General features: G+C 44.5%; 1 protein-coding gene across 1 annotated transcript in view; it reads left to right on the plus strand.

Annotated features, from left to right (window-relative positions):
- OPN3 (opsin 3) overlaps positions 1-25,350 on the plus strand; it is a 592,447-nt gene that overhangs the window by 60,315 nt on the left and 506,782 nt on the right. The window lies entirely within an intron of this gene.

Genomic DNA, 25,350 nt, shown 5'->3' on the forward strand with positions numbered 1-25,350 from the left:
ACTAAGATGCCCATCAGAATGCATGGTGGAGGAGGGGTTTGTATGCAGGGCCTAGCGTTGTGCTGCTCCCACCCAAACTTGCTGCTCCTGCCCCCTTCCTCATTGCCATTCATTGTCCAAACCCATGCCCCTGCTCTCTCATTACAGCCCTGTGTAGCCATTGTTCTGTCACTGCCCTTCCCAACTGCCCTGAAAAGTTAGCCTGCCGCCCATCCACCTCCTCCGTACCCTCTGTTGTCCATGCACCCCCCCTTCCAACTGCCCTGCATGGTCCGATGCACTTCCGCTGCTCTCCTTTTAGCTTGATGTCCCTGCCCACTCCTCCTTCTCTTTGCTGCTCAATTCAATGCCCCATCATTGTCCTCCTGCTTAGTCTCATTGCTTAGGTTGCTGCTCCTACCCTCCTTCCCCCTACCCTATGATGTCCTTGCTTCATCGTTTTTGCCCAACATGTTCCATGGACCTGCCATTGCCCATCCCACCGGCGGCTGCCGTAAATGACAAAGGGGACAACAGGGATGGGGGAAAACAATTTTAAAAAACGAATCATTCCGCCACCACCGCTTCCTGCCACCTCGCTCCTCTGCTCCTGATGGTGGCCCAGCATTCACTGGGGGACCAGCAAAGGCCCTTCTGCAATCCTGGCACTGCTCTCATGCTAAACCTAGCATGAAAGCAGCATCAGGATTGATCTGAGTGGCTTGGACTGCCACTCAGACAGTGCGCTGGTGTCTGTGCCGTTTCTCCAGATGGCTGTGCAACACAGCTGGTTTGGAGAAACCTAAGTGCGTATGTGTGTTTGGCTGGCCTAAAACAGCGCATATAGTTGCACTCCCCTTTCCCCCCTCCTATGGCCCAGCTCTGCCCCACCCTGCACTGCTGGCTGAGCCAGCAGAGAAAAAAGAAAACAATAGTAAACAAATGTTTTATTTTTCATCTGCTGGCTCTTAGACAGGGGTGATGCTCCTCCGCCATTGCAGGGGAACCACCCCATGCCCTTCTTATGTACTCTGAGTGTTCTGTTGAACTGCCACTGTTCCTCCTGGCTACCTAGCATGGTCAGATGGCTGCTGCCTGTCCCTGCCACCTCCACTCTGCCTGTCTGAGTTCCATGCCCCTATCCCCCTCCTGTCTTCCATGGTCCATGTTGCTGCTACTTCCTTCTTCCCTCCATGCTCTGATGTGCAGCAACTGCTTCTCCTGCCTGTTTGGTCTGTTGTGAAGCCCCCTTCATGCCATCATTTGTCTGTGTCTAACCCTTACCCCTCCCTCCTGTCCTCCATGGTCCTTTGTGCATGCTCCTGCCCCCCCTTCTTTGTCCACCAAGGCCGTTGTGCTGCCACTAACCCTCGAACTTGCCATGCATGGTCGTCTATGCTGCCACAGCCCCTCCCACCTGTCCAGTGTGGTCAGTTTCCTGCCCTTGACCCCCTCCCTCTTTCTCTCTATTGTCTGTGGTGTATGTCATTATAGTCTCACTGTTGCTTTCCATGGTGTGTTGTGCTTCCGGTGCCCATCCCGCCTGCCCTCCATGGTTAGTTTGCTGCTCTAGTCCCTTGTCCCCACCCTTCGTTTTCTATGTACAGGCCCCTGTCCCCTCCATTCTGCCTTGTGTGATTTGTTGTCATACCCCTGACCCCCTTTCTCTAGCCCTTCATTGTCCGTGATGCTGCAACTGTTCCTCCTGTCCGTCCGGTATGGTCAGCTTGCTGCCCTTTCCCCTCTGCTTTCTGTTGTCCATATGCATGGCCCTGTCCCTTCTCTATTGCTTTCCATGGCCCAATGTGCTGCAGTGCTGTCCCACTTCCCCTCTATGGTGTATTGTGCTGTTGCAACCCCTGACACCCTCCCTGTAAGGTCAGTTTGGTGCACCTGCCCATCTCCCTCCTGCCCTCTATTATATAGGGACATACCCATACCCCCATTCTTCCTGCCCTCCATAAACCAATGTATCATACTTGGCAACATTTTGAAATTCAGAATGTTAGCTCTATAGTTGCTCATGTGAACACCCTAGTAAAGCTGTTGACTACCAGGGATTTAAGAGGCAGTTTGCTGCTTGTTTTTAGAAGGGCATGTTTCAGTCTGCATGCTAGAATGTTTTAATGAAATAGAAAGAGGAAGATATTTGAGAACTTATTTAAAACATGTCCTGCTTTTTCTTTCCAGAGCACTAGCCATAATTCCCATGACAGAATGAACCCCCTCATATTGTTCCTTTTTAAACTAAATGTTTTAAAGTGTGCCAGTTTGATTCAATAAAGATAGCTTTAGGTGTGCCACGCTTTTGTCATAAGTAAGAATGTTAGCACTCTAGTTTTTCTTCAAAACCACCAGAAGGTAATACTGAAGCCAGTCTATACCAAGGGGAAAAATTTAGGGAAATCACACAAAAAGGCACTAATGCTCTTTGAATTGTTATCGGCACAAGTGTGTATATGGTGTGCATTGTATTTTTCTTAGAAACAATGATTGTAGCATGAATCTTTGCAGATAACATAGGTGCATCATAGCTTCAATACACCTTCCCGAAATGACATCCAGTATCAGGCACAGGCAAGCATAGGTACTTGCTTACTTTTAAACAATGGTCAATTTCATATTAAGCAATGAGAACTGATGTCAAGAAAATAAGAGACCCAAAATACAATGGCTAGAAGTGACTGTGTAAAACACACCCACACAGCCAACATGTCATTCAAGAGAGCAGGTGCCCATTTTCAGCTTCGGATTGCCTGACCAATACATTGCACAATTTGATATGAGAATTACATTCTACTGTTCTTTGGAAAACTTAAATGAGAAAAAGCCAAATTCAATAAAAATATGATCAAACCTAGCAATAGGACAAATGTTAAAAAAGCATCCTCTGTTCAAAATATCTTTCCCAAATCCACATCAAATTATGGGAGAGTAAATAAAATCCAGTGGCACTGAATGATGCATTTGATTGTGACCTGCCAGCTTCTGATTTATAGCTTTAATTTAGGAACATGAAAAGCAGTTTCTTTTCAAAATGACCTAACCATGTCACAATGACATTTTGTGAACAGAATGCGTTTATTGTACATTCTGTCAATGCACAAACCTCATTTGCATTGCTAACCCTGCAGTGTGATTAGTTATCAAGTTACAATGCAGTTAATATGAAATTCAAGTCTATATTTTAAAATATGTGACTTGTTTTCGTTAAGATATGGTGAGGACCTCCGTCTATGTCTTTGTAAGTGTTGTCTTATGCTTGTATTCAGTATGAAGTGTTTGAAAAGAACAAATATAAAATGAATACTGTTGGACCTGGCCCTTTTGCAGGGTCATCCCCAAATGTTTTTACCTCTTTCCTACTATTTTCTCTGACCTGTTTTGTTCGCCTTAGGACTCTGGGCACTTTACCACTGCTAACCAGTGCTAAAGAGCATATGTTCTCTATGTAAAGTGTATTTGTAATTGGGTTTTCCCTGATTGGCATATTTATTAATAAGTCCCTAGTAAAGTGCACTAGAGGTACCCAGGGCTTGTAAATCAAATGCTACTAGTGGGCTTGCTGCACTGACTGTGCCACCCACATGAGTAGCCCTGTAAACATGTCTCAGACCTGCAACTGCAGTGTCTGTGTGTGCAGTTTTAAACCTCCAAATCAACCTGGCAAATGTACCCACTTGCCAGACCCAAACCTTCCCTTTTTGTACATGCAAGTCACCCCTAAGGTAGGCCCTAGGTAGCCCCATGGGTAGGGTGTAGTGTATTTTAAAGGTAGAACATGTACTGATGTGTTTTACATGTCCTGATAGTGAAATACTGCCAGATTCTGTGTTCACTATTGCAAGGCCTATCTATCCCCTAGATTTACATGAGGGCTGCCTTTAAATAACGTTTAAGTGCAGTTTCCCATTGGGAACAGATAGAGATCTGGAGTTTGGGGTCTCTGAACTCACAATTTAAAAGTACATATTTTGGTAAAGTTGATTTTTAGATTGTCAGTTTGAAAATGGCACTTTTAGAAATTGGGCATTTTCTTGATTAACCATTCTGTGCCTCCGCCTGCTTGTGTATTCCACGTCTGGTGTAAACTGACAGTTGGGCTGTTTAGGAGTTCCCTCTAGAGAGTGACACAAAGGAAGCTAGGTTATAGCCTGCATATCCTGATGAGTCTCCTGCAATAGAGTGGAGAGGGAGGAGCTGACAAAACTGAAGGGGCTGTGCCGGTCCTCACACATTGCAGTCTCCAATCCTCTTGTGTGTGTGTAGGGCCAGGCCTGGGCAAGGCAGGATCTTGTGAACCACAGAGACTAAGAGAGCTGGATGAAGAGTTCAAGAGAGCTGAGGCTGAGAGAGCCTTAGCCAAGGAAAAATAAATTTTCATAGCTCATTTACTGAGCTTTGGAGAGCTGAAGCTGGAAGCCATGAGGGCTGAGTCTAGTTAAGATGGTGGCAGCAAAAGTGATACATCCAGTACCGAGGAAGAAGCGCACATGCCCGGAGACTTGGTGCCCGACTTGAAGGAGGGGGATGACATACACAAGGAGGATCAGGTTTATGAAGTAGCTCCAGTGGTGCTCAGGGTCCCTGGGGTAGATTGGGGAACTGAGACGTGGAATCATATTCCTAGAGATGGGAGGGATGCTCTACTGGCTCTAGGTGAGAGTGACAGGGAGAGGGGTTCCCCCCGATAGAAGTCCTGGTAAGAGAGTATGGAGACACCCCAGAAGAGTGTGGGTTGAGTATCAGGGACAGTCAGATACTGTCTCGCCACTCTCAGGACGGTGATGTGGAGTACGTTTTTTAAGGCACTGGATGGTGGGGTGGAAGGTAGTTTGGTTAACACATGTGAGGAGGTGTGTGATGTGATTGCTGGAGAGCATATGTTCAGTCCTTGTTTTCCAGAGCTTCGCCAACACCAGATGGAGTGTGCGTTCTCTGACCCCAGGGCACCTACACTGGAGGCAGACCTCTGGGTGAGTACCAGAGAGTGTGAAGAGGCATTTGGGGGTGCTCCTGAAGGAGGTGGCTCAGGTTTTCCCCAACCAAGGGATGGGGGGAGGTTAGCCCTGGTAGGTCCTAGTGTAGTGGGATTGGTGAGGGATCCCATGTCTAGTCTCAGAGGAGAGGAGAGGGAATTGGGTTGGGACGAGGCCCAGGTTGCCTGAGACCCAGTCCCAGAGTCTTGCGGATTCCATGAGAGAACACCAGGGTGGAGCCTAGCCTGCACCAGAGGGCTATCTACTGAAGGAGACCCCATAGTGTCAGGAGGACTTGGGGGGGCAAAGGTCAGCAGCGTCCCACCAGTCCTGCTGTCTGGCAGTACCCCTCTAGAGTGGAGGATGCAGGAATACAGACAGAGGTTTTAGAGGGGAAGGCAGTCTACAGTGAAGAACCAGGAGGGCCCGGGGTCAGCTCTGAGGTCAGAGCTCCCCAGTAACGACTGGTGATATAATTTCTGGCCTGGGGGGGACAGGAAGCTGGCGACCTGAACCAGACAGACTCTTACCCATTACATGGGGAATGTATTTCCCTTGTGGGGGAGGGGAGGGTTACTCCCCCAGAAGTCCTGGCTTCCCAGGCAGTGGTCCAGTCTAAGGGTACAAACCCTAGGCTCGACGGTCAGGTTCAGGGGGTGACCTCTGGCCTGGTGGGGGTGCCGGTTTGCCCAATCATCCCCCCCGGTGTGACTTCTAGGGGTACTCTCCAAGGTGGGGGTGGGAGGTGGTACTCTGGAAGTCAGGGTAGGGGAGGGGGGCAAGACTCACCTCTGACCCCGGTCCTGCCTCAGGGTACAGACCCTGGGCAGAGGGACCAGTGTCAGGGTGTCATTCCTGAAATGGTGAGTGGATTGTGCAGGACTGATTCCTCAAGCACCCTGACAATTCTGGATTCTGGGGGACCACTCCTGGTGGGGATGACCCCAGAAGGAGGGTAAGGGGAGGGAACTTTGCTCCTGACCCCGTTCCAACCTGAGGGTACAGACCCTAGGTTGGGAGTCCAGTTGCAGGTTAACATCCCTGCACTGGAGGGAGACATGTGAAGGACTGCTTCCACAAGCACCCTGACAATTATGAATTCTCTGCAGGCTACTCCTAGTGGGGCGGAGGGGGTACAGGATCCCAGAAGGACGGGTAGAGGGAGATAACCCTTTTCCCTGACCCCGATACAACCTGAGGGTACATAACCCAGGTTGAAAGGCAAGTTGTAGATTAACACCACTGTACTGGTGGGAGAATTGTGCTGGACCACTTCCACGTGTGCCCTGACAAATCTGGACTCTGGGGGAGTCGCTCCTGCGGGACGGTACAGGGCCCTGGTGGGGGAGGGGGAACCAGTGTCAGGCTGTCATCCCTGACCTTGGTGGAAGGGAGAGTAGACAAAGGGTGCCAGGCACCTGGGGCTACCCCCCCCCCCCATTCTCTAAAGTCACAGTTGTTAGAGAGTCCTGAAAGGCCTGGACCTGGCTCTCATCCCCGACATCTGTCAGTGGTCCTTGTGGCTTGCTGTCCTGACATACAGAGTTGCCCTTAGGGAGGCAGGAGTCACACCCCGGTGGTGGAGTGGGCCACACCACTGTGTTGGCCACAGTGGTACTGTCTGCCCACTGGGATACATCTGTGAGCAAAGTAAGGTTAGGTGCTGCACAGATGGTGTCTGTAGATGTGGAGAAGGGTTCCCCATGGGTTAGCTTAGTGGGCCCTGAGAACATGGACAGAGGGATCCAACTGGGTTCAGGAAGGCGTAGAACTGGAACATGCTCCTGCTGTTGTGGGCCAGGGTCCATGTTCTGTCGCTCCAATCAGGGAAGTCTTCAATGTATTGATTGGTCTCCCCTGACTTTGGGCTGGTGGGGGATTGTGTTGGACCTGGCCCTTTTTACACGGTCATCCCAAACATTTTGCCTCTTTCCTCCTATTTTCTCTGTTTTGTTGGCTTTAGGACTCTGACCACTTTACCACTGCTAACCAGTGCTAAAGTGCATATGCTTTCTGTGTAAATTGTACTTGTAATTGAGTTTTCCCTGATTGGCATATTTTATTTATTAGTAAATACCTAGCAAAATGTACTTGAGGTGCCCAGGGCCTGTAAATCAAATGCTACTAGAGGGCTTGCAGCACTGGCTGTGCCACCCGCAGGAGTACCCCTGTAAATATGTCTCAGACCTGCCACTGCAGTGTCTGTGTGTGCAGTTTTAAATTGGCAATTTGTCCTGGTGTAGGAGTCTTGTCTGGTGTGTAGTGGGTATCTAAAATACTTACACCTTATACCATGTCCAGTTATCCCTTACTAGTGAAATGTAGACAGTGTCTAGAAGCCAGGCTTTCTAGGGGTAGTCTGGATGAGCAGCCAAGGCCTATCTAAGAGACATGCAAAGCTCATGCAATAGAACTGTAGTCACACAGTACTCTTGCGTTTGAAAGAAAATACTTAGTGTTACAAAAATAAAGGTACTTTATTTTGGTGACACACATGCCAAAATATCAAGAGACTATACTCCCTTAGGAGGTAAGTAATACACAAATTATATTCACTAGTATGCGAAAATAGCTGTAAAAACAGTTAGAAGACAGTGCAAATAGTGAAAATCACAAAAATTTGAAATGGGGCTAGGGGGAACACAAACCATATACTAAGAAAGTGGAGTGCAAAAGTCGGTTTCCCACCTAGGCAAGTGTATTGTGTAGAGGGGCGCTGGGAGTATTAGAAAACACCAAAGGTAAGTAAAATAACCCACCCCAGAGCCCAGGAAAGCAGGAGTAAATCACAGTAACCTTTCTAGAGCACACAAGATCACGAGAAAGAAGATTATGCAAGAACCAGAAGACACTGCAAGAAACCAACAATGGATTCCTGGACCTGAAGACCTGTGGAAGAAGAGGACCAAGTCCAAGAAGCACTGTAGAGTCCAGGGTGAACAGTAGCCCCGGCTACCCCGGATGAAGGTGCAAAAGAAGAACCACCGGTGAAGAACAACAGTCAGTACTGCACCCAAGAAGATGGATGTGGGTTCCTAGTTGGTACAGATGATGTCCTACGCCAGATGGATGATTGCAGTCTGGTTTGCATTGCTGGATTCTGCCAACAAGCCTTGGCACATGCAAAGGTCATGGTAAGCGGAAAATGACGCTGCCCGGGACCATGAGGGACCTGATGGACTCTACCCAGGAGGGAGAGTCAGAGGGGGCTGTCTGCAACTCAGAGAGCCTTCAGAAGGCCAGGCAGCACACACAGGAGTCCCACAGCACGGGGACAAAGAAGGTGCAAAAGGAGGCTCACGCACTACACAAAGGGATCCCACGCCTCCGGAGGACCACTCGGGAAGCTGTGCGTCTCAGGATAGAGTGCTGGGGACCAGAGCTGCACGGTGCACAAGGAATTTCATGGAAGGATGCCAACAAGCCTTGGCAACTGCAAAACATGTGGTGCATGGGGGTACTGTCTTGCCTGGGGAGGCAACCTCTTACCTCTGTTAGCGTGTCTGACCTTAATAAGTAAACTAACAAGAAGACGGAAATAGATTGATGAACATTTTGACTTGCAATTAAGATGTTCTTACCATAGCTCCAGTACATAATCAATAACCAATACACAATAGCAATAATCACCAACAATCAATAACATCAATAATCAATGGAGTCAGTAATTGTTACACACCATGACCTTTCAGTCATGAATAACCACACCATTTAGTAAAAGTTTGAATATTTATTTCCCTATATTAACAATGCTAAGGTCATGTAGATTAATCTTGAAATCAAATTAAACACATACAGAAACAATACTGGTTGTCTGAAACAGCGGAATAAACTTAATCTAATCAAAGCTTAAACTACAACACATTCTAAGATGATGGTGCACATCAATAACAAGATCAACTGCGTCAAAGTGAATACATACATTTAAGTTTAGCAGAGAAATTCATCAATCATTATTCCCACTTAGCCTAATTTCATTAATTAGGATCCTTAACTAACATCAGATTAGCATCAGCATGTTGGACTTCATGCAAAACAATTTAGTAACACAAATTTGGAAAAACATCTATCTATGGCTCTATCAAATCAGTGCAGTTGGTACCTAGAAAGGAAAAGCGAATATGCATTATAATCAACAGTCTAATTCATAATACCTATCCTCATTGTGGATCAGCAGGCAGAGTCCATCTTCATCCTCAGGACATCAGTCAATCAATCAATCAATCATAGTATTTATAAAGCGCGCTATGTACCCGTCGATCAGCAAGGCATCAGGATTCAGCATCAAAGTTCAGAAAACGCAAAGTCTTTAAGCATTAAAGTTAAGCAAGTCTCTTGTCAAGACGCACAAGACAATAAGGACCTTTCGGCTAGCAGGAAAATAGGCAACGACTCTATGGCAAAATGCAGAATACTGGGTTCTTCTCAGTGCAGTTCTGTTATATTAAACTACTAAAACTACTTTCCATATGCCTATTGGTCAGTTAATCGCATGTTCACACTTTGTCCAATACAACTAAAACGCCTAATCTATTAATTCTACCATTACTCCATTCACATATCGTGGATTGGTTGACCTGCAATGTCCTCATCATCTGGCATATCAGGTAACAATATTGTTGCAGCATCCACTCCATTCAGTTTCTCCATTGTTCTTCTCCTGAGAAAGTCAGTCTCACACACATTACACACAAAATGTCACATTAGCAAGAACAGCATCTTCTAGCAGTTGGTTCTCATGAGAAAATACTTCAGATATGAGCACACTTAAACAATGCAAAATGAAAATCACAGTTTAACTCTAGGACAACCATTAATTAGATGTTAAGAAATACAGCTTTGACATGAGGCCTGGCAAATAGGCCAAGGCACTCGCTAAGCTAAGGCCTACAATTAATAAATCTAAAGCATAATGCATAACCCTTAATATGACATATTACTACATTAGTCAAACATATATTCAACTTTTCACAGAGTTAGGATATTAATAAGTACACTTTGTGAACATTGGCAGACACTCTTCGTAATCACATTTTCAAATGCGTGCAATATTTTTCTCTGTTATTATATTTTCTACACAACTTATTATTCAGAATACATGAACACTCATTAATAGTTTTTATTGATACACCTGCACTAGCACCTCCACCAAAGTTTGACAGTTGGACGTCAGGACCGTCAGGACCACTTCAGTCTGCCACCTGTGTTGCTGGTTCTAGGCACTTCTTCACGAGAGGGGACCCACTCCACCGGCCGTCACTGTAGAGGAGTGCCTGCTGAATCAGGGAAGTGACTCCTTCCCTTCAAGAGAGATTTCTTCGTTCTTCTGGTGCAGGCTGAAGACAGGCAGTCCTCGGTGGATGCATGACCTGGAAACAGTTGCCGTTGGTGGCAGGAGCTGAAGATACAATGTTGCAGAAGTCGTCTTTGCTTCTTTGTTGCAGCTTATAGAGTTCTTTGGGGGTCCAGATGCAGGTCCTTTATGATGCAGAGGATTCCTGCTGGAGTCTTGCAATCCGAATCTGAAAAACCACCCAAGAGAGATACCCTAAATAGCCTTGAAAGGGGGATTGGTCAGCTGCCCAGGTAAGGAACTATCAGGGGAGGGCTCTGACATCACCTGCAGGCATTGGCCACTCAGATGCTCCCAGAGTGCCCTGCCAACTTGGAATCCAAGATGGCAAAACCTAGGTACCCTCTGGAGGAATCTGAGCACCACCTCTGGGGTGGTGATGGACAGGGGAGTGGTCACTCCCCTTTCCTTTATCTACTTTCGCGCCAGAGCAGGTACTTGGGGTCCCTGAACCAGTGTGGACTGGATCATGCAAGGAGGGCACCATCTGTGCCCTTGAAAGCATTTCCAGAGGCTCTGGGAGGCTACCCCTCCCATGCATGTAACACATATTTCCAAAGGGAGAGGGTGTAACACCCCTCTCCCAAAGGAAATCCTTTGTTCTACCTTCCTGAGCTCAAGCTAGTTGAGCAACAGGAGGGCATAAACCTGTCTGTGCGGTGGCAGCAGCTGGGACTGCCTGGAAAACCTCAGAAGGTTGTAATGGCAGTACTGTGGGTCCTCTAAGAAGCCCCCAGAGTGCATGAAAACACACAACCAATGCTTGCAAAAGCCTTGGGGTATGATTCCAACATGTTTGATACCAAACATGGCCATATTCGGAGTAACCACTGTGAAGTTGGACATAGTAGTAACCTATATCTAATGCACATGTAAAATGGAGTCCCTGCATTCACGTAGTCTGGGGAAATGGTCCTGGAGGCCGTGGGAGCACCTCTGCTAGTGCAGGGGTGCCCTGACACACAGGTGCTCTGCAACCTTCCTCTAGGGCTGGAAGGCCTGCAATAGTGGTGACTTCTAAGTGACCTGGTGCAGTGTAAATGGCAGTGAAAGGGTGCACGCGCCATTTCACACAGGCTGCAATGGCAGTCTTGTAGAAGGCTTTGCATGGGCTCCCTAGGGGTGGCAAAAGAAATGCTGCAGCCCATAGGGATCCCATGGAACCCCAATGCCCTGGGTAACTAAGTACCATATACTAGGGACTTATAAGGGGGCACCAGTATGCCAATATTGGGGTCCTGATTGCTAGGATCTCAGTAGACACAGTCAAACACACTGACAACCAAGCCAACAGTGGAGGTAACCATACTAGAAATATGCTACTTTTCTACACCTGGCAAGTGTATCCACGTGCCAGACCCAAACATTCCCTTTTTGTACATGTAAATCACCCCTAAGGTAAGCCCTAGGTAGCCCCATGGGTGCTGTGTTTTTAAAGATAGGACACGTACTGATGTGTTTTACATGTCCCGATAGTGAACTACTGGCAAAGTCATTTTTCACTATTGCAAGGCCTATCTCTCTCATAGGTTAACATGGGAACTGCCTTTAAAAAACTTTTAAGTGCAGTTTCCCATTGGGAACAGCAAGAGATTTGGAGTTTGGGGACTCCGAACTCACAATTTAAAAAGACATCTTTTGGTAAAGTTGTTTTTTAGATTTTCAGTTTGAAAATGATAAAGTGGGCATTTTCTTGCCTAACCATTCTGTGCCTCTGCCTGCTGGTGTATTCCACATCTGGGTCAGACTGACAGTTGGGCTGTTTGTGAATTCCCTCTAGACAGTAACACAAAGGGAGCTGGGGTGTAGCCTGCATATCCTGATGAGTCTCATGGGCTAGAATGGTGAAGGAGGAGCTGACACTTACATCTGAAAGGGCTATGTCTGTCCTCACACAATGCAGTCTCCAACCCCCTGGTGTATGTCTGGGGCTAGGCCTGGGCCGGGCAGGATCTTGTGAACAACAGAGACTTTCCTTTGAAGTTTTTGCCTACTTCAAAGGCAGAACTTGGCATAAGTAGTAGACCCAAAGCCCCAGACCTTTAGAACACTTCTGGATTAAGAGGAACCTCTGCCAAGGAGAAGAGCTGGAGGAGAAGTACTGCCCCTTTGCTGTGTGTGCTGTTCTGAGTTGGCCTACAGTTGCTGTTTCTGCCTTAGAGGGGGCAAAGACTGGACTTTGCCATCTATCCTGCTTGTGCATTTTCTCCAAGGGCTTGGACTGAGCTTGCTCCCTGTTCTGAAGTCTCAGTGCCATCAAAGACTTCCTCTACCAGCACCTGGACTCTCTTGCTGAGACTCCTACCCTGACAATCCTAATCCAGTCCCTGGTTCCTTTGAAAGGAGAAGCTGGTGAAAAACCTAGATAAACCAAGTGCAGCAACCTCAGACGGTGCCCGGACTGACGCCGCTGCCAGATCCTGTGTCTTCGCCTGCAACTGAAGCCATTGTCCTCGCTGCAGTGCTATGACACTGACCGGCCCCACAGTCCCGAGGCCGCTGTAGCTGCACTGAAGTCCACAACTGTGTGAGTCCCGAGGAGTAGTGTCACCGACGTCCATGACACCCAACTCCGCCATGGCACCTGCAGCTTTGTGGCGTGACCCCAACCCCGTGAAGACGCTCCACGGCGTCTTGACCTCCTGACATCGACCCCGCCGGAAACGTAAGGAAGTGACGCTTCGCACAGATGCAGACTCATCTCCACAGCTCGGCAGCAAGGATCTGACGTCCCGCACCAACGCCCCCACTCCTCTGCTCCGCAGCCCCTGAACCGACACCGCACCTGATCTAGCAACGCCTCGATCCCCGACTCCATGCAATGGCTACTTGCCTCATTTTCGCAAGGTACTGTATTTGGGGTTCCAGGCAACTCCGTCACCATTGGCGTCAGATTGTTGGGAACGACTCCGTCACAACGCTGTGACATCTCCAAATTGAAGCATTTGTGTTTCTAAGCGCTATATTGAAGTTTAATCTTTGAAAATTCATAACTGCTTGTGTATGTTGGATTTTTGTCATTTTGGTGTTGTTTTAATCAGATAAATATTGGCTATTTTTCTAAACTGGACTGTAGTGTTTTCACTGTGTTACTGTGTATGTTCGTACAAATACTTTACACATTGCCTCTGAGATAAGCCTGACTGCTTGTGCCATGCTACCAATCTACCAAGGGGGTGAACAGGAGTTATCGTAGGTGTGTATCTCCCATACCCTGGCTAGAGTCCCTGCTTGGACAGAGTGCAAAGTGACTTCCACCCAGAGACCCCATTTCTAACAAATACTGTGATCTCAGCATTAAAGGGCCAGCATGAAAAGGGCATTACTTCTGCCCTGGCCCGCAACCTGTTTCCCCACCTAGCTCTTTAATCCACAAACTGACCATTTTAAGGCTATTTAGTACATCAACACCAGTGGAAGACACCCAACAAAGATGTATGTGACTTGGCATACGTGACATTTCAAATTTAAAATTTCAAAGATACTTTGCAACATGCCAATCCTTTGCTTTTGCTGTTTATTACAAAATATGATAAACAGCTCCATTTGAATCAGTAACTCATAGTTCATCTTGTCTTCAAAGTAAAGTTTATTTCTGCACCACAGACAGATAATGATCAGGAACTGGACTCTGAATGCATCTGTTTTCCCTTATTCTGGTTTCAAGCCTAAGATCTGGAGACATCGGCTTTGATAATATGTCCACTAAAAAAGAGAGGATGCTGAATTTTCCAATCTGGCGTAGAGAGGATCCCTGGCCAGGATGTGAAGGAGCATTAAAATCCCTCGGACAGAAGCCTGAGTGTAGATTGTTTTGAGGAAGTGAATTACCTCTAATTTATGGAGACATTCAGCCCTGCTAGGGAGAGTTAGGATGAAAGACACCTTTGTATCAAGATGATTGTGGACCTGCAAATAGCATATCAGGACTCCAAATGACTGTAGCCTCCACCTCCGAACTATCTCTCACTTTGAAAGGAAACCAGAGTATATTCCTTTGCACACTCTGGGCCTGATTCACAAAGGCAGTAGTAAAAATTGTACATCCAGCACCACACATGTCCAACCAAGGTACTTTAACACATTCACATAGAAAAAAATGAAGGTAGGGAATTTAAATAAAACAGAATAGCAACTAATGGTAAAATGAATTAAATTATTTAAAATAGTTAAACATATGAACAAATAATTTAATATTAAAAATATATAATGAGTACATATTTATTTTTAAATAACAAAATATTTTCATACCATATACCCATAGTAAATTGAATAAATATGTGAATGTACCAGAGATGTCCTACAATTTTCATTGTTTTAAGTTTCATTAATACTTGATCTTAAAACGCTATTAGTCTTTCTCTCTGTTTTTTAATTAGAATAAAATGTTTATTTAATACAAAATGTGAACTCCCATATGCTCATTCACTCAATCACAACAAGATCATCATCTTCCTTGCATATAACAGCCTCCCTCTTGGTACTCCTCTCATCTTCCCCCTCTGACATCACCCATGCACCTCTCTAACAGCTATGACTTCTATATTACCTTTTCGAATCCCAAATGAGGCATTACTCTGTCATCAGAACACAGCCACATAAGGTCAACTCCAGCTGCTTAATATTACAAAAATGTGTTCTTCCTTTCAATGTCACGAAAAAACGAATAAACAGAATCATGATGAGTAAGCAGAACTACTATAACAGCTTGCTCCTTTTCTAAAAATAATACATAGTTTCATTTATATCACTTAATGTATGTCAAATAATGGCAAGTGATAAATGTGCGGATATAATGTATTGATATTTAAAAATAATGTTTTGAAAACTCTCAAAGGGATGCATTAGTATCATTTTTTGAATATTTAAGTTGTATGATGCTTAATCCCATGAAGATAGATTGTCTGCCCATGATTTAATGAGCTCATGAAATACTTGAATGAGTTTATCTATACAAGAATTGGGCACTGAACAAATTGTAATAAGGTTGTATTTGAAATATTCGCACTACTAGGATTAAGATGCTTGAGTTCAAATGTTGTCAGACTTTCTGGCTGAGATTATATTAGTTTATGCACCACTTAAATGAATACATTTTGAATTCTGTTTTTGGAGGACAAAGCCATAACAATATGGTCCTTAAGACAACTATATTAAGGCTGGCACATGTGAGCATGGTCAATTGCATAAAGATTGTCATGGATGAATAATACTATTTATGAGTAGAGTTTCATATCTTTATTGTATTACATGAGACACATAGCACTTTTCTATTAGAAAAATGTGATAGGGTATGGTAAAAACAAAATAAACTAGCAACATGACTTTACCTGAGATATTAGGTTACAAAATAGGACAGGAAAGGAAGTCCTTACAGATGATCTGCCTTTAAACTGTAAATTTGAATTTATTTTTGTATGTTTCTCATTACAGCCTCGAAGAAGCATATTATGTATGCAAACCTTGTTTTTGAAATAGTCATAGTAACATAAGATACATGTACATACACCTTGTGATAGTCTGCAACAAATGTATAGTGTTTAAAAAGGAAACTGGTTTGAATGAAGGTGAGACATTGAGTATATATACGCAAACTTAAGAGAATTGATGTATGTTTAATTATGAGAATGTGTTTCATTGGTAAATGGAGTGTTTGTGATGTAAAATAAATATGTATTTGCGTTTGAAGATTATCTTAATACTGGCTTAATAATAATGAAAGGGAATTGTAAAGAACATTGAGAAAGGTATATATCTCCTAAATCAATCTCAAAGTAATTTGGTTAAACTATAGGCCAATTCGATTTTTGGCAATTTTGGGTTGTGAAGCACAAGGTCATTGTTGTTGTCAGTAAACCTGTACCTAATTTGTACTTTTTTGTAAACTTTATTTTCATGGTTTTCAGAAAAATACATAACAAACATGATAAGGTATCCAGTTATGTGTCATATATTGAACACTCATACATATACATACATACAGAAAAATTGCAGTGATCAGAAAATAAGGAATTGCCTAAGGAGGAACAAAAAAGAGCCAGTTGAGGATATCCATGGAAGGAGCAAGGTGGAGGGGGTGAGTAGGGAACCTAATTTGTGCTTGCAATAATATGGTCCTCAGTTACCTCACTGATGCCACTCTCTGGCCATACCCCTTTGAAATCTTGAGATTTGATCTTCAGCTCTGCTAACCATTCCACTCACAGTTAAGAACCACCCTTTGCTCAGTTCCACTTGGATTTATTCTGACTTCTTTGCCATTTCATACAGAACATTCTCCTATTTTGTGCTTGGGCTATTCAGTTCTACCCCGCTATTAAGGCAGCTTTGAAATTACAATTTAAAGGGGTCATCTTATGACTAATGTCACAATACATCTAAAACACTGGCAAACTTCATCAAACAAAACAAAATTCTGTAATGCCTATTAATGCCAATTGTTAGTGGTGCAGGACTCAGTAAAGAGGTAATCGTTATACTTTGCCCTCCTTCTTTGCACACAACAGCACTCTTAATCAATTCATCATTCTATACATCAGTCTCACCATTCTGGCCTATGTTAACCTAAGAAGCTCCTTATGCTCCTAGGTAGTGAAAGGTTTCTTCTGCACAGCATGTCTGTTCTAAATGATTTTGCTGGTGCTCAATAAATTAATAAATAATTGCATATAGCTGTAAAATTAAAAAATTAATATCACGCTTAAATGCAAATTTGAGGAAGACATCACTATTGTATAATGTCTGGAGATGATAACAAAAAAAGACAATTTAAGAATCATCTTCAGTAATGACTTAAGGCTTTGAGTCTCCTCTGCCCTCATGAGCTTAGAATCTGTTTTTGTTTGACTCCTGAAAGTACTCTGTAATATTGCTGAACTCCTGGCAATCACCTATAAAGGAATCCAGTGTCTCGGACCGAAACTCCTCATATTAGTGCATTTACAGCCCCTTGTTATGGATGGTCCATGGTGTATATTACAACACACTGCAGGATAGGGGATGTGACCTTCGTTTGCCCAATAAAAGTGAGAAAGCCATGTAAGATTGTAGCCAAATACAGGGCGGAACTAGGAAAGCAAAAGCAGGCCTAGCAAACATTATTAAGCAATCCCACTCCTCTTCTTGCACAATCCCTCTCTTTCCATCTATCAATCTTCTCTCTCCTCTCTCTCTGCTTGCTTTCTGTCTGCCTCCCATCCCTCACTATCTTTCTGTTTCCCTTGAAGCTTATCCGTGTCTGCTGCAATTGTTCTCAGGGACTGTGAAGAGTGACAGAGGCACCATGAGTGACGGTGGACTTTCAAAAATGGGTTACAGGTGTTCCAGCCCGACGGAGAAATGCCTAGTGGATTAAAAGCCTGCCTGGGCCTGGACAGATTTTCTGGGTTCCTAATACAAGCATCTATTTTCCAGAGCCTGTCCACAGAACTCATTTAGGTGCAATGAGACTTGATTGAGTTGATTTCTTTCCCGATTGCACTGATTGTGCAGTCTTCAGTTAGTTGTTTATTTTACATGAAAGAATGGCTTCTGCTGAGTAGAATTACGAATTTTAAGGGACATATATTCGTTTTATTTCATAAATGGCAATGCTACCAAGGCAAAGTGGCAGTGCCTCTAGCGACACGCCAAGCCACTCATAAGATGTAACCACACCCATAGACATGGAGACACTGGTTCACTTATCATTACCTCAGCTGATCCAGAGGGATATTTTCACTATGCCTTCTGCTGAACCATTCAGCAGTGTTAGGCTGGTTTACTAGGTTGGCATTAGTGTAATCAGATTTAGATTTTGAGCGTCAGTCGCAAAAAGTAATGATCTAAAGTTTACTATTTTGCGTTTTTTTGTATTATTAATGGCGCACTACAAAAGCCAAAATGCAAATAGACAGGGCACTCATACCAGACATGGAACGACTCACTATCTGTTTATCTTTACAAAAATGTGGATCAGTGCTTTCTAAAAACAACTCACAAAATGCTATGTACGAATTACTATTTCTTTTTTCGCAATGATTCATTACGGCCTATTTCTAAATCACAGCAAGAAAGCACTGGCATAATCTGCAGTAGAAATGTAAACTACATGACGTCTGCCTTTCCCATGCACTCAGTGCATACATGCTCCTTAGCCCTTTGACCATCTGAATGGAATAACTTGAAACAAGAGGTACGAGTCAAACAGCTTGCTAGCAGTAAAAATCTTTACACGGGATACATTTGAAGGTGAATAGGAGCGGCATCAGTATTATATTACTCTCCCAATTGATACATTCCTCCTTCCAGCCACATGTAGTATCGGCAACCTATAAACAATGACAGTAAACAAGATATAGGAAAATATGTCAATCCCACTGGTCGATCAAATTTACTGATATCTGCTGTCTCTGTGAGCATACGGCTTTCTAGGCGCAGTGAGGCTGAGTAGAATCAATCAAGGTTCGTCAAACAGAAGGATATAAGGCATGAAAGTAGACAAATATAATACTAGTGTGCAGGGCTGGCTTTAGCATTAGTGGTGCCTGGTGCGACAATCTTTTTTGGCAGCCCACAAAGACTCCTTTCTCCATGGATTTTTTCACTGCCACCCTCCAACAGTGCCCCTCATATGTTCACAGCCTCTCTCTCACATGCATTACATTTGTTTTATAGTGATATTCATGCCAATAGAGACAGGGAAGCCTTTTTGTGGCATGCACATTCATTTGTAATATTTTCTTCTCCCAAAATGTGTGACAATAGCGGGCATATGTCCTCCATGAGAGACTGCTAGCTGATTAATGAAACTGTACACTCAAGGGGCAATAACTTTATGGAATGTACATAGCAGAACTGCGGTAACAGTAATACTTGAGCTTTGTAAACCAAGTGATTGAAAAAGGTGCCCAAAATAAAAAGATATTTGCCCTGAACTGTAAAGTCAGATGATATAAATTACAAAACAGGTAACTGAAAAACAAAAAGCACATGTAATAAACCAAATGACTAATGGTGCAGGTTCTTCCTTTGAATCTGCATGGAAGTGTATCAACTGTATAGTCAGGACTTTAGGTTAGGCGAGTCCTCTTGGGTCGCAGACCCACCAGTAATTATCAAGTGACTTTGAAACAAGTCCCTATTGGGCCCTGTTTTCATGTCCTTAAGTTTACAGGCAAAACATTGGCCAATTTCTGAACAATGACTGTAAATCTTGACTCTTTATGAGTGTTTACTTTTGTACATATTTTTTTGTGCAGCATATTGCTGATGTGCAACTTATTACAGTGAACTGAGTATCTTCTGAGAATGTCTGTGTTAGTTCAGGTTGTGAGTGAATGTTTATAACGAGCCACAACTGAGGTCTTTGGAGTCGAAGATGAAGATGGTGCCAGTTTCTCACAGTGCCTGACAGTGGGTTTTAAAGGTATTCAAACTACATTCACATCAAATCCTTTGCATCTCAGAAAGTCGCATAGATCAAAGGTCACATATGCCAATCATTGTTGTGATCCTATGTCAGTGTGAAGGTCTTACACAGTTGTCAAAGTATTGACAGGGAGAAGTGGAAAAAGAATACAGGCCCGTATTTATACTTTTTGACGCAAAACTGCGGTACGCAGTTTTGCGTAAAAAAAAATAGCGCCGGCTAACGCCATTCTGAAGCGCCATGCGGGCGCCGTATTTATTGAATGGCGTTAGCCGACCGGCGCTGCCTGGTGTGCGTAAAAAAAAACGACGTACACCAGGCAGTGCCAGCGTAGGGGAAAATGGCGTTTGGGCGTCCAAAAATGGGGCAAGTCAGGCTGAGGCAAAAAAATCGTCTTAACCCGATTTGCGCCATTTTTTTTATGACAAGAACGGAGGCTCATATTATGCAGTCCTTTCTTGCTTTATTTATACACCAGCCAAGCAAGAACTATGTTCCCCAGAAAGACAAACATTAGAACTACAAGATGATATCACAATGGAAACATCCAATAGGATGCCATGTAACACAATAATAATGTTGACTGTGAACACCAAGTCCTCTTTTCATGCTGCTCTCAGTCAAGCCAAGTGCTTTACATGTCTCTTTTTATAAATGTTTTTCATTATCCATATTGGGGTGCTATATTATAATTATTCTTACTGTTTCTTCAGGTGAATTTAATCTCTCTCCATTCGCATGCTCAGCATCGCAGGCCCATGGTTTTTCTCCCTTCCGCTTGTTTATCGTAACTGTGTTTAATACGCTGTTACGGGACGCTCAGCACAACTGTGCCTCTTGGTGGCGCCTCTCAGTTCGTGTTCCAACCTGTGTTTTTCTTCAGCTGCCTCAGTGTCATCAGACATCTTCTCAACAGCTCTGGCCAAAGTCTTCAGACGTGGAGACTTTGAAGTTAAGCCTAACTTTTGGCATGGCTATCTCTTTTTCTTCGCCTTTGCTTTCAATACTGTTTGCACTCGTAGCTCCTACTGCCCCCCTTTTATGTATCCACATCCCTTCCTTCATAGCTGCACCCTTTCGTCTTCTCAAGGATTTTAACCCTTTATTTACTCAACTATGCCTCATAATTGTTTACTATTATTTATTAAATTATATTTATTAAATTATAGTTATTAAATTATTTTTAAAAGGGTATTATTGTTATTATTGTTATTTCCTCTATCTAAGGAAGAAGAGTCTCAAATTTCTAAAGACAATTTAAAGTCTTTTATCAAGGGTACTGTTCAGCAGGATGTTTCTGTTTCTATGCTGGACATTTCTAAGAATTTAAAAGCCTCTATTTCCAACTTATTACTTACGCTCACAGACCATACTCACTCCCTTCCAGCTCTACGAGCAATCCTGACAGAATTTGAGGCACTCTCAGGATACAAAATTAACTGCGGCAAAAGTGAGACCCTTCCTTTGACCCCAGTGACCACAATCGCGGTCATGGTGGACTTCCCTGTCTCCTGGAAAAGCTCCTGCCTTCAATACCAAGGGATGGTACTCAACAGGGGTTTGGATCACATGATAAATGACAATTTGGAACCCTTGCTCTTCCGCACCGAACAGGACTTCGCAAAATAGTCCCAGCTAGGACTTTCCCTCTGGGGAGGGTACAAGCTGTCTGAATGGTGACATTGCCCCGCTATACATACATTCTTGGGATGTTACTATTACAAGTACCGTTGCCAATGCTGCGAAGGGTGGATGCCTGCATATGGCAATTTGTATGGGGCTCTATGCAGCCAAGGCTGTCCTAGATCATGCTCCTTGCACAACAGGAATGTGGAGGTCTAGATCTGCCCTCTGTGGAACACGATGCATTTACACTTCATCTGTTGCAGCTGGCCTTTCTGCTACTGGGCAAACCGATCCAGCCCCCTGGGTGCAGACAGAACGCACTCTTCTGAATGAATCGAAGGCATGGAGGTACTCTATGGCGCCAAGGCCTCCATGTCACAATCTGCCCACCCAGTGATGCAGGCCATGCTACACTCATGGCATCGAGCCCATCGCCTTCTAGGAATCAACCCTCAGATTCACACCCATTTGCCACTTTTGGGCAACATTGGCTTATAGATAGGCGGAGAAATGATTGACTGGGCTGGCTGGCAAACGAGGGGTATCTTCACTGTCGACCACCTCCTTGAGAACAGGCTCCTAAAGACGTTCCCTGCTTTACGGGCCGAATATAACCTCCCTGCCAGCTTTTTCATTGTATTGTCAGCCATATGGGTTCATGCCTGCTGACTTTGCATCATTTGCTGGTGCTTGAATATTTGCGAATTTGGGGCTCTTTTCACGGAGTAATGTTGGGCATGCATAAACTACTGAATCAACACCTTTTTTCCTTACCCCTTCTTTTATCTCTTGAGGCAAAATGGCAAATGTGCATGCGGGTAGACTATGGTATAGAAGATTGTACTTCACTCATAGAGATAAGGGAAAACTGGGTCAGTGAAGAAATAAATAAATTTAGTCTCTTTAAATCCCTGTATGATTGGTACTGGACACCCTTGAAGCTCAGATCTGATGGACTCCTGTCCCACACGCAATGTTAGCGTTGCCCCCACCTGCGTTGCGACCTCCTGCATATTCTATATGATTGTCCAATCATTCAGCCGTACTGGGAGGCAGTTGGGGACACATTAGTGGAGGTACTGCCTTTACCACCTTCTCTCCCAGCATCCTTGCTTCTTCTGCATGACTCTGGTGATGCCAGGGATGTGTCTCGCACGCAACTCCATCTACTTTATACGGCATTGGCCACAGCTAAACTCTGTATCCTACGACATTGGAGAGAGGCAACCCCCCCTCCCATGACGAGTGGCTCTCCACAATGTTCCAAACTGCTACCCATGAGCGCATGATTTATGCCCTACAAGACCAGACAGAGATGTTTCAGCAAACCTGGGCCCCCTTTCTCAGCCTTGCAGACCACTGAGCGCCATGTCCACTCAACATTCCTTCCCCCGTTTCTCCCTCCCTCTCTTCTCCCTCCCTCCCCCTCATCTCCCACTGCTTCCCCTACCGCAGTCGCCCACCCTCTCTTCTGCCCTTCTCTCTTAGCATGTCTCCCACTCACTCCCTGCCCTACCTTCCCTTCCCCAATATCCACCCCCCTCCCCTCCCTGTTAACCCACTTGCCACCTGCCTCTCCCCACTTTTCCGGAACAACACTTTCTTTCCTCTCTCTAGCTCCTTGTTTCCTGAATTCCATTGCTTGGTCCCACTCCCCCCTCCCCACTCTTGTAATTTTTATTCCCTTCCTTTCCCTTCCTCTTTTACATATCTTTACCCCCTTTCCGAGCCACCTCACCTCTCTTCTTTCTTTCATCCCTCCTCTTTTACCTTTCCCCCACAACAGTCTTGGGACCCTCCACTATACATTCTACATGTTACATCATAACGTCCCGCTGACGATCATGGCTATTACTACATCGGGCATACATTATTGTGCATGTAAAGTCTGTGCTGTTCTTCTTGCAATGTCATTGCCTTATGTAATGTTATTTTTCTATGCTAATTTCCCAAATTGCAAAACAAAAAATATATATATAAAAGCCTATATTTAAAAAAAGCTTTCTTCCTCCAATGAAAGTCCTTCTGCAAATGGCAGAAAATGTACTGAGACCCCCTTCCGTCCCCCGGGTCCTCTAAAGACGCTTCTATAAAATTTGATCCTCTCACCTGAGAGTTATCTAAATCGGGCCCCTTTTTCCCCTATTTATACATCCGAGTTAAGAGACACTGATGATGATGCTGTGCTGTATGACACAGATACCTTGGGTGGATCTGTGGATCCCACTGTGTATGGGCCTCTAGAGAAATCGCAGAAAATTTGGGAGGCCAAAACTCTGTGTCATTTTGTAACCCCTTGCGCCACAATATGCCTGTGCCAGGCATAAAGTATGCAAGGGAGGTGTTCTGGTACTGGGGGTGGGTGAAAAAAATGGCCTCCCTAGAACTAAGAGCAGGTATTGAAAGGGAGGCTTCCATTGTTTTCAATTGGACTCTGGGTGGTTTGCAGGATTAGAGTCCACATTTTTGACGCTAATCCTGCAAAGCCCCAGACTAGAGTAAAAAAGAATTATGCTAGTACCACTGACAAGTGCCATGCTGTGCTGTATTTTAAATACAGCGCACACATGGTGACGTTAAGGCGGTGCTAGGGGGCGCAAGACAAGTGGCACTGCACTAGGTGCAGTGCTTCGTTTCATAAATCTGCCCCTTTGATTGATCCTGTCACTCTTTCTAATTGGGCCCAATGGGCGATTTGCATTCTGGGCAACACAAATGCTCACATCTCTCTTGAGAGAAGAAGGAGCCTACTGTTGAAAGCTTGGATCTCTGACGTCCAAGGAGGAAGGTCCCATGGCCAAGGGATTACTGTTTGGTGACACTTTCATCAAAGAGTTAGGCAAATACGTTTCCACCTTTGCCACCATGGACTAAGCTCATCTTTTCCTGAAAAATATATTTTCCTCTCAGGTTTTCACTAGGGCCAGCAAAGGTCGGAGTTGCTTTGCTTGGGTAAAATCTTTCTATTGTTACAAAGTTCTTTCCTTCGGTCTATCTTCAGCTCCTTGGTGTTTCACCAAGATCCTCAGACCGATTGTGGCCTTTCTCAGAGCTCAGGGAGTTCGTCTTATTCTTTATCTAGACAACTTTCCTATTATGGCCGAAGACAAGAATCTTCTTCTTTCTCATTATGACTTTGCCAAGACCTTCTTCTTTATCTAGGGTTTCTCATCAATGTCCAGAATTCAGCCCTAGTCCTGGCTTAGCAATTGGAATTTCTGGGTTTTCTAATAGACATTTCTCACTCTATCCTTCAACTTCCGCAACATAAGGTCACTCTCATAGAAAGGGAGATTTGTCATTCCTTAACCCTTTCTCACTCCTCCCTCAGGTCTTTATCCCAACTGGCAGGCCTTCTCGCTTCTTCAATCCAAGTGATCTTTCCAGGCCCACTTCACTATCGGGCCCTTCAATGTTTACAAATCTGACATCTTAACAAAGATCTTGTTTATTCAGACCCAGTTTCTTTAGATCCATAGTCCAGGGAAGAACTCCTTTGGTGGCTGATTCACGTAAACGCCTGAAAAACAATTTTTTTTCTGTCACCGCAGATCTTGCCTTAAAATCCGATGCCAGTTGGAAAGGTTGGGGTGCAAGATGTGGCCAGTTCCAGACTGGGGGCCCATGGTCTCAGAAGGAGTCCTTCTTGCACATCAACAGTTTAGAGATGCTTGCAGGTTCCTTTGTCATCCAATCATTTACAAAGGAAAGAGTAAGCTGCACCATTCTTCTCAGAGTGCACAATCTCCACTGCAGTCATAAATAACAACCACCTTGGTTCTAGGTTCTAATGTATCTCGCCAAACATCTTAGGGAATATTGCTTACAACAGAATATCTCAGTGAGAGCAATTTATCTCCGAGGGAATTTAGACATGGTAGCAGACTGGTGTTAGACCTGACAGCCTTAGGATGGCCACCCCCAACTTTTTGCCTGCCTTTCTCCACTTTTTGACACTGTTTTTGCTGGTTTTAGGACTCTGCACACTTTACCACTGCTAACCA

The sequence above is a fragment of the Pleurodeles waltl genome, chromosome 5 (genome assembly GCF_031143425.1).
Source record: "Pleurodeles waltl isolate 20211129_DDA chromosome 5, aPleWal1.hap1.20221129, whole genome shotgun sequence".
NCBI lineage: Eukaryota > Metazoa > Chordata > Amphibia > Caudata > Salamandridae > Pleurodeles > Pleurodeles waltl.